Source organism: Pelophylax lessonae, assembly GCF_965119305.1.
Source record: "Pelophylax lessonae genome assembly, chromosome: 8".
Taxonomy (NCBI): Eukaryota; Metazoa; Chordata; class Amphibia; order Anura; family Ranidae; genus Pelophylax; species Pelophylax lessonae.
Window position 1 is genome coordinate 104,432,761 of NC_138775.1, and position 9,563 is coordinate 104,442,323.

Sequence of the window (9,563 nt, forward strand, 5' to 3'; positions counted from 1 at the left end):
AAATGTATCAAGGAGACGTTGTTAGACATGACCTACAAAAAGTGCAGGATGGCACTCCGGAACTGGAAAGCAGAATTAATGAAGTTGAGGATGCAATAATACCTATGAAGCAGGAAATTGAACTCCTAAAAGGAAACAGTCAAGAAAGAAAAATGATAAATTATAGGACTTGAAAAACCGACTGAGAAGGAACAATGTTCACATATTTGGTTTATCAGAGAGAAGTGAAGGGAATAGCATGAGACTTTTTGGAAAAGTGGCAATTGCAAAAGAGAGGGCTCATAGAGTACCCTTGAGAACCCCCGTTTCAGGAGGGATACCAAGACCAATGATTATGAAACTCCTTTTTTTCCAAGGACATATTGTGAAAAGCGAGAGAAATTAAAGAAATAATGTTTAATGTTGTGAAAATCTAATTTTTCCAGACTTTTCTGCAGAAGTACAGAGAAGGAGAGAGATTTGTAGATATGAAGAGGCGGCTGTGGCAGTTGAATGTGCAGTATGCTATGTTATACCCATTTTTATTTTTTTTTTTTTTTTTGATGCACCAGCTTGGTTAGAAGGAAAGGCAATCTATATAACATCAGTAAAGTTTTGGGGCAAGTAGGAACAAATCCTGGTCCTTGCACAAGTAGATCATGGAGCCACAATCATTACCCCCAGGGGGATTTGGGTGGGGGAGGGTGAGTGCTTTCCATTTTTTGGAAAACTTAAGATAGAAAAAACAGGTTCACTTATTTGGCACAGAAAAAAAGAAAATGTTCACGGGCAAGGTACACTGGAAGCTAAATACGAGTGCATGTTGAAAAATTTGTTTAAAAAATTTCAGGCAGAGTATAAGGTATAGGGGTTATGGGTTAAGAAATATGGCCCAAATCTATATATATATATATATATATATATATATATATATAATATATAGGGGTTCACAGTTGATATATGTCTATTTTATTTGGATTTAAGATGAGTGGGAGAGGTGACGATCTGCTCATGGAATGTGAGGGGATTGAGAGATTTGTTAAAAAGAACAGCCTTATTTAAGACTACCTCAACTCTTAGAGCATCTGTCCTTTGCCTGCAGGAGACACACTTAACTAAAGAAGCAGTGTCGCGTTTAAAATGTCATGGATTTTCTCATCTGTACCTTTCAGTGTACACATTCAAGAGGTATCTTAACCCCTTAGCGCTGATGGAACGCAAATATACGGCCTCAGCTTTAGGGGGTGGTACCGGGGTGATGCCTGCAGCTAGAGGTACTGTTGTTTAGAGCCAACGGTTGGCTTTCTTGTAATGATAACCGATGCGGCTCAGCAGCCACTTCGCTATCATTACCAGGAGCGGGAGGGGACATCCCCGTCCCCCCCTCCCACCGCCTTCCGTGGCTCGCCTTGGTCTCCCGTCCCACCGGAAGACCCAAACAACCCGTTGACACATCCACCGGCTGGTCAAAGACCCGAACAGATCTTGAGAATGTGTCATGCAATGGGGAGTGAAATGTATAGTCCCTTGTCTGGGGGTGTTGGATTCAGTATCTCACAAAAGTGTTTCACTTGCTCCATCAGCTCATCCCCCACAGCTATTGCCTTTTTGTATCAATTGACCCTCCCTTTTAGATTGTAAGCTCTAACGAGCAGGGCCCTTTGATTCCTTTTGTTCCGAATTGTATTGTAACTGTAATGTCTGCCTTCATTTAGTTAAGCGCTGCGCAAACTGTTGGCGCTATATAAATCCTGTATAACAATAATACACCCCTCACATTTGTGTTAATATTTTATTCTATCTTTTCATGTGACAACACTGAGGAAATTACACTTTGCTACAATGTAAAGTAGTGAGTATAAAGCTTGTATAACAGTGTAAATTTTCTGTCCCCTCAAAATAACTCAACACACAGCCATTAATGTATAAACAGCTGGCAACAAAAGTGAGTACACCTCTAAGTGACAATGTCCGAATCGGGCCCAAAGTGTCAATATTTTGTGTGGCCACTATTATTTTCCAGCACTGCCTTAACCCTCTTGGGCATGGAGTTCACTAGAGCTTCACAGGTCACCACTGGAGTCCTCTTCCACTCCTTCATGACGACATCACAGAGCTAGTGGATGTTAGAGACCTTACGCTCCTCCACCTTCCATTTGAGGATGCCCCACAGATTCTCAATGGGGTTTAGGTCTGGAGACATGCTTGGCCAGTCCATCACCTTTACTCTCAGCTTCTTCAGAAAGACAGTGGTCGTCTCTGAGGTGTGTTTGGGGTCGTTATGTTGGCATACTGCCCTGCGGCCCATTTTCCGAAGGGAGGGTATCATGCTCTGTTTCAGTATGTCACAGTACATGTTGGCATTCATGGTTCCCTCAATGAACTGTAACACCAGTTGACCTTGGTGTAATTTCTTTTCTACCGTACTGTCTAATTTTAGGTCCAAGCAGAAGTTGCTGCTCTCCGTAGGGGTAGGACACTAGGTGGAAAAGGGTTAACAAAGCTTGACTACGCCTATAGGGCAGTCCCATGGGGTATACTCCCACTTTCTGCTCTGGGATCTCCATTTTTTTCTGCCTATTCAGGAGTAAGAACCTAGCTCCTTGCTGGGATCTCTGGTCCTGGCATTTTTTCCTTTTTTAATTTGAAGTTTTTTCCTTTTGTTGTTTTTTCTTCTACAATCAAGTCTGTTCCTGTGAGAACTACAGTTAACTGCCGGACTAGGTGACACACTGGATATCCTATCCTACATCATAACAGTCCCCCCAGTCTTGCCAGCGAGCTCATGCAGACTGCAGCTCCGCGCTAGTCGGCCGTGACATAGCCCCACTGGACAGGGGGCTGGTTTGCGAGTGAAACCCCTCGCGAGGAAGCACACAACCTGGGCGTGGCCTGAGTCGCAGTGTACCTCTGGCTGCAGCACCCCCGTTCCAAGATGGGGAGGTGACCTGCCCGGAGTGGTGCCTGCTCTTTTCCAAAGGTGTGGTGAGTAGTGCCCCCCTCTTCCTCTGGGAAATTTGGGGTGGACGCGGGCCGCTCCCAGAGTCAGTAGGTCCCCCAGGTGCCTTTCCTACCCATGTGCACCCCCCTCTCACTAGCGGGGTTTCCCCTGCACTAGAAACCCCTCCCCTATTCCAGTTGGATTGCCTGAGCGGAGTTACTGTTGTTTTAACCGTTTTTAAATGGGTTTAAACTGTAATTCTTCTGTGGAGTGTGAGGTTAACTGTGGCTGGAGGGGGGGGGGGGGGGGGGTGGAGGGAGCACGCTGATGGCGTGTCTCTGGTTGCATTTTTTTGTGCAGTATATCCCTGGGGGGGTCCCCATATAGCCCCCCTGGCCGGTTACAGTATACCTCTTGGGCCTCTGAAGGGTCCCTGGAATCACACGGCACCGCCGTTTTCCTGTAGCCACATGTTTGGAAGCTCGGTGGCCATCTTCCTATAGTTCGTTTGGTGGTGAGTCCTGGGGTGGTATATCTCCCTGCCTTTCTGCTATTACAGCGCTGCTGGGACCTGTAGTGCCACCGGAGACAGCAGTGGGGTGTGTTTCACAGTGTGCCTAATAGTTTTTACATTGCTGACGGCCCCCAGGGTACCGTGGAGCCCCTAGAACACGTGTCACCACTTGACCCGCTCTCAGAGTGTGCGGGACCCTCTGGGTCTCAGTCTGCCATGGCAGCCATGACAGCAGTCCTGCAGTCATTGGTGTCTAAAGTGGACATGGTTTTACAAAAGAGACCTAGTAAAAAGTGCCCTCTACCTTCACCTGTTTCCTCTGCCTCCTCAGATTTTGAGGCTGATTTGGCCACCGCGGACGCAAGTAACCCCACGGAGTCCATGCACTTTGAGTGCTCTGACATTTGAGGGTGATTCCTCTTCCACTACATCTGCACAGGAAAATGCGCTTGTGGAATCACTGATTGTATCAGTGCGGGAAATTTTAAAAATGGAGGACACATCGGATGCTGCGTTGGCTGCACCGGTGCAATTTGGCACCCGTAAACCATTCAAGGTGACTAAGGTGTTCCCCTTTCCTGTCTATGTCAACGAGATTGTCGCTAGTCAGTGGGGGTCCCTTAAAACACATGGTTGGGATACCTCAGTGTTTCGCTAGGAGGTATCTTTTTGAGGAGTCCCTCTTAAAGAAACTGACTGTACCACCGGTGGTGGACTCTCAGGTTTCTAGGTTAAATAAAGTCGCGTTACTACTGGTGAAGGACGCCCCGTCCTTTAAAGACCCTGCAGATAGGAAGGCTGAATCTCTGGTCAGCTATCTTTTTACTGTGGCAGATTCAATCTTGAGGCCGGAGTTTGCCATAACCTTGGTCTCTCAGATCTTGACGGAATGGGCAGAAAAAACTGTTGAAATTGCAGAATGCGATTTGGCTCTTGTCCAATCGCGGGACATCTCTCAGAACTTGCATGCAGGTGCTGGGCCTGATGGTCTCCACCTTTTGAGGCTGTTCCATTTGCTCAGTTCCATACCATACCTCTGCAAAAAGAGATTCTAACCAATCTCGGCGCACGGCTATTGCTATCCACAGAGCATGTCCCTTTCAGCCTATAGATCACTTGGTGGACCCCCATGGCCGCTATGTGTTCCTGAAAGGCACGATCATGGGTAAAATGTACACGTTTGCTTCTGTTAATGCCCCCAACACGGGTCAGCTTACTTTTATTGACGCGACTCTTGAGCGCCTGGCTTCGTTCAGGGAAGGCTCCCTGATCATTGGCGGCGACTTCAATGTCTGCTCAGATCCCCTCCTTGACACCTCTCATGGTCGCTCCTCCCACTCATTCAACTTCTTAAAACACTACCGTAAAACTCTTCAGTCCCATCTCCTTGTAGACCCCTGGCGCATTCTTCATCCCTAGGAAAAGGACTTTAGTTATTTTTCTCCTCTGCATGAGGTGTATACGAGGATTGATGTCATCTACATTGACCACCCCACCCTGGAGTTCCTCCTGCGGTCGTCCCTTGGTAATATCACGATCTCGTGATCTCGGATAATGCTCCAATTGTGATGGAGCTTGCCTTGCCTCCTGGTTCCTCTAGGTCCTGGACCTGGAAGCTGAACTAAAACTTGTTGGACGATTCGCAGGTGGTCTCCAGGGTCTCGGAGGTCTTGCGGTGCTATTTTGCGGAGAATGCGTCTGAGGACCTGAGTGGGGGACTGATATGGGAAGCGCATAAAGTGGTAGTGCGGGGAGAGCTCATTTCCCTGGGGGCTAAGCTTAAAAGGGAGCGCCAGGTGGATTTTCACCACTGACCTCTTTACAGCAGGCTGAACTCTCCCACAAGCAGACTGGTGCCCCTGACGCACTGACAAGACGCGTTGAATTGCGCCTCCTTTTTTCTCATCTTTTGGACAGATATACCCGGGCTCGCTTGCGCCACGTATCTCACAAGTTTTTGAACAGGGCAATAAATGTGGCCGCATGCTTGCCCGAGCCCTGTGTCGGAAACGTGCCCAGATGTGTGTGCACAAGCTGCGCTCCCCTTCTGGCGGCTCGGTTTTTAAGCCCTCGGAGATCGCTGACCAGTTTCGCAGTTATTATGCAGACCTTTACGACCTGTCCGGGTTCCACCACGGCAGACTCCCAAACTGCTAAGTTGACGGCAATCAGGGACTACCTCTCTGACCATGTCTTCCCCTCCTTGTCCACGGACCAGCGCTCTGACCTAGACGCTCCCATTACGCTGGACGAACTGGAACGCACGATACTCTCCCTACCTAATGGCAAAAGCCCTGGCCCTGACGGCTACACAAAGACCTATTACAAGACGTTCCTCCCTCTCCTACAGAAACCCATGTGTGACTGTTTTAACTCGCTGGCCGCAAATGGGGAGATACCGTCGGAAGCCTTAATGGCCCATATTACGGTGATTCCAAAGGCCAACAAAGATCCCACGGCTCCACAAAGCTACCGTCCCATTTCATTGCTTAACGTGGATATCAAAATTTTAGCTAAACTCCTGGCAAACCGCCTGAAACACCTTATGCCCCAGGTTATCCATCTTGATCAGACCGGTTTCATTACCGACAGGGAGGCTCGGGATAATGCCATTCGGGCGATACAGTTAATCTATTGGGCCACCACCCATCCCGACTCGCCGCCTTACCTGATCCTCTCGACCGACGCCGAAAAAGGCATTAGATCGGGTGGACTGGACTTATTTGCAGGGTTTTCTGGAGTCGCTGGGACTGGATCCACACATGCTAACCTGGATCATGGAACTGTACAGAGACCCTAGTGCTAGGTTCTGTGTTAATGGATGTCTTTCCGCCGGGTTCCGGATCCGGAACGGTACCAGACAGGGATGCCCTCTTTCGCCCCTTCTTTTCGCCCTGTTCCTAGAGCCCTTTCTGGCTAAGGTCAGGGAGAATGGCGATATCAGAGGTGTGCGAGTTGGTACGATGGAACATAAACTCTCGGCTTATGCTGATGACATCTTGTTCCATCTTACCGACCCCCTGCTTTCTTTGCCGGTCCTGATGCGAGAGCTTGAGCGATTTAACCATGTCTCCAATTTTAAGATCAACCATGGCAAATCCGAGATTCTCGCCGTCTGTGTGCCCACGTCCTTGTCTGGTTCCCTGCGGGCTGCCTTCCCTTTCACATGGACCCCCTCCTCCTTGACATACCTTGGAGTACAACTTACGGACGGTTTTGACACACTTTATGCGGCCAACTACCCCCGCCTCTTAGCAGCCATCAAACAAGACCTCCTGCATTGGACCAAGACGGCCTTTACTTGGTTGGGGAGGGTTAACATTATCAAGATGAATGTTCTCCCCAGGGTGTTGTTCTACCTCCAGATGCTACCTATCCCCTTGCCTCGTAGTTTTTTCCGCCTTCTGGACGGCCTGATTACGGGCTTTGTCTGGAATGGTAAACGCCCCCGCATTGCCCTGGCTACCCTAAAGCGCCCTAAACACTTGGGAGGCCTTGGCCTTCCGGACGTTCAACGCTATTATCGCGCAATTGTCCTTCACGCATCCTCAACTGGCGCTTCCATACCCACTCTGAACTCTGGGTCCCTCTCGAAAAGTTTATGGCGGGCAGGAATCTATCCTTTGCCCCTTGGCTTTCCTGGGAGTACCGGGGGCTGTCAGACAACGTCTCTCCCCTCACGGTCCACGCGCTTGCAGTGTGGGACCGGGTGAATAAGCTCCTAGATCTGGCACCCCCTGTATCCCCGTTGCCCCCCCTGGGGGACAGATGGCCTTTTTTGACCCATGGGTGGACGATGGTAACGCTGGTTGTGGGAAATTGATGGATCGCGGTAAGCTCCTGTCCTATGACATCTTAAAGGCACGCCACGGCGGGTCCCCTATGAACTTTTGGAAATATAGGCACCTCCACCATTTCTTTGCCGTTCATGGCCCTGCAATCTGCCCCAGGCCTCTCTTAAGCCCTTTGAACGTTTGTTCATCCAGGACGATCCCATCCCTCATATGGTTTCTGAGTTGTACCAATTACTGGGTGCTGCATCCTCCACTTCTGCGCCCATATGTACTCGGCTGTGGGAGCGGGACCTGGGAATACAGCTTACTGATGCCCAGCTTTCTTGTCTTTACCAACTAACCCACTCGAGCTCAGTAGACTCTAAGATGCAAGAAACAAATTATAAGCTCCTGACGCGCTGGTACCGAGTACCAGCGGACTTGGCCCGCATCTATCCCTCGGCCTCCTCTGCATGTTGGCGGAATTGTGGCGGTGTTGGTACCCTGCTTCACTTGTGGTGGGAGTGCCCGGTGATTGCACCCTTTTGGCACGACGTCCAGGAACAGGTCGAGTCCGTCCTTGGCCTGGACGTGCCTTTCAGCCCCCTCCACTTTCTCCTGCACGTGCCCTGCATGCCGCTCAGCCGCTATAGACGCAGCTTACTGCCTCATCTCCTAAACGCTGCGAGGAGATTGATCCCGATTTATTGGAAGCAGCCGCAGGTTCCGGACAGGACGGAGTGGCGGCGGATGGTGGACACTATCAGAGATGCAGAGGACTGGGTCGCTAGATGTCGAGGGACAAGGGAGCGCAATGACTCGAGATGGAGACCGTGGATCGATTACTCAGGTGACCCGGCCATGGTACCCTCGAGCCTTGACCATGCCCTGTTAGTGCTGGCCAACCCGTCCCTGGCTGCCCTTCCCCAGCCCTGCCCTTCAGGCCCCTTTCCGTAGGGTGTCTTTGACTTTCAGATGGACAGGAGGACCCCGTGGGGGCGCGGTGCTGGCGGTGCTCCAGATTCCGGCAGGTACGACCTTCCCCCCTTCTTTTTTCTCCTTCCCTAGGCCTTTCCTCTACCCCCTCATTCTCCCTCACTTCTCCTTTTTGTCTTCCTCTTCTTGGTATCCCCTATCTCTTTGACTCTTCTATTTGTTCTCCCTCCCCACATACAGCCCAATCTACCTCAGGTGGGCGACTTTGTGAATATGTTGGGCAGACTGCCGGAGTTAGCTATGTTGTGTCTCCCTTTCCTCAGGCCCCTCCGGCCATGGAGCTGGCCTGGGGGTTGTGCTGCTCTTCCGTGGGGTCCCGCTCTGTTGCTATGTACCCCCCCTGCGCCCGATTAAGGTGGTTGGGGGTGCCCGGGAGGGCGCCTGGTGGGGGCGCCGCACTGGGGGTGGTCTGATGGAGGCTGTTGCCCCCCTCCCCCTGCGGTGTGCCTCGGCCTGGAGTTCCCCCAGGCTGCATCTCACATCTCCTGGGACTCAAGGATGATCATGGCTGACTGTGGCGCATGGCACCCGGCAGGCCGCCCTCTATTTTCTACTGAATGCTGGTTTTTGCATTGTATTATGTTGATCATTTCTGCTCCTTTTTCACTGTGTTATGTACCACGTTACACTTTTATACCCCCTGGGTTGTGGCACTGTTTGGCTAACACCCCTCCCTCGCACTTTTGTCATTGTTGTCTCATTATTATCTGTTCCCTTGTTAAAACTAAATAAAGATTCATTAAAAAAAAAAAAAAAGAGGGATTCTAACCAAATGGGACAAGAATCCACAGTCTCTGGACAATCTGACACAATAACAATAACCAGCGCTCAGGGAGTAAAACAGACTGCACAATATATTGTGTGAGTGTCGATGCACTACACACAGATTAGTCCTTTAGGAAGTCCATGGGGAGGAAAATGTATAAAGGGAAAACCGCACTGCTGGGACGGCCACCAGCTCTGGAGAGAGCTAGAAGGAACTCTGTAGGCAGATAAGGATAGCGAAAGAGAGCAGCGCCCTCTGAGTGTGGTAAAACTGATTTATTGGTACACACAGTAATAGTGACTCACAGGAATATTGTAGAGATGCACCAAGAAGTAATGTTCATCCGCTCTGTGGAGCTGGAGTAGGTGTGCAGCCTCAGGTCCCCGGCTGTGTCGTGGTTTCTGGCACTTCCTGGATCTCCGGAGTTTCCGCTTCACTTGATGTCGTCACGTCCAGTTAGAGCAGGGGAATGCACACATTATATTCTGGTAGGGGAGCTGCAGTTGTTCCTGGTTTACCAGGAGGGGCTTTAAAAATCTCCTTCTCCCTAACATCTCCTGTGATAGGTCCGCGAAGATCTGGAGTTTGGTGCCT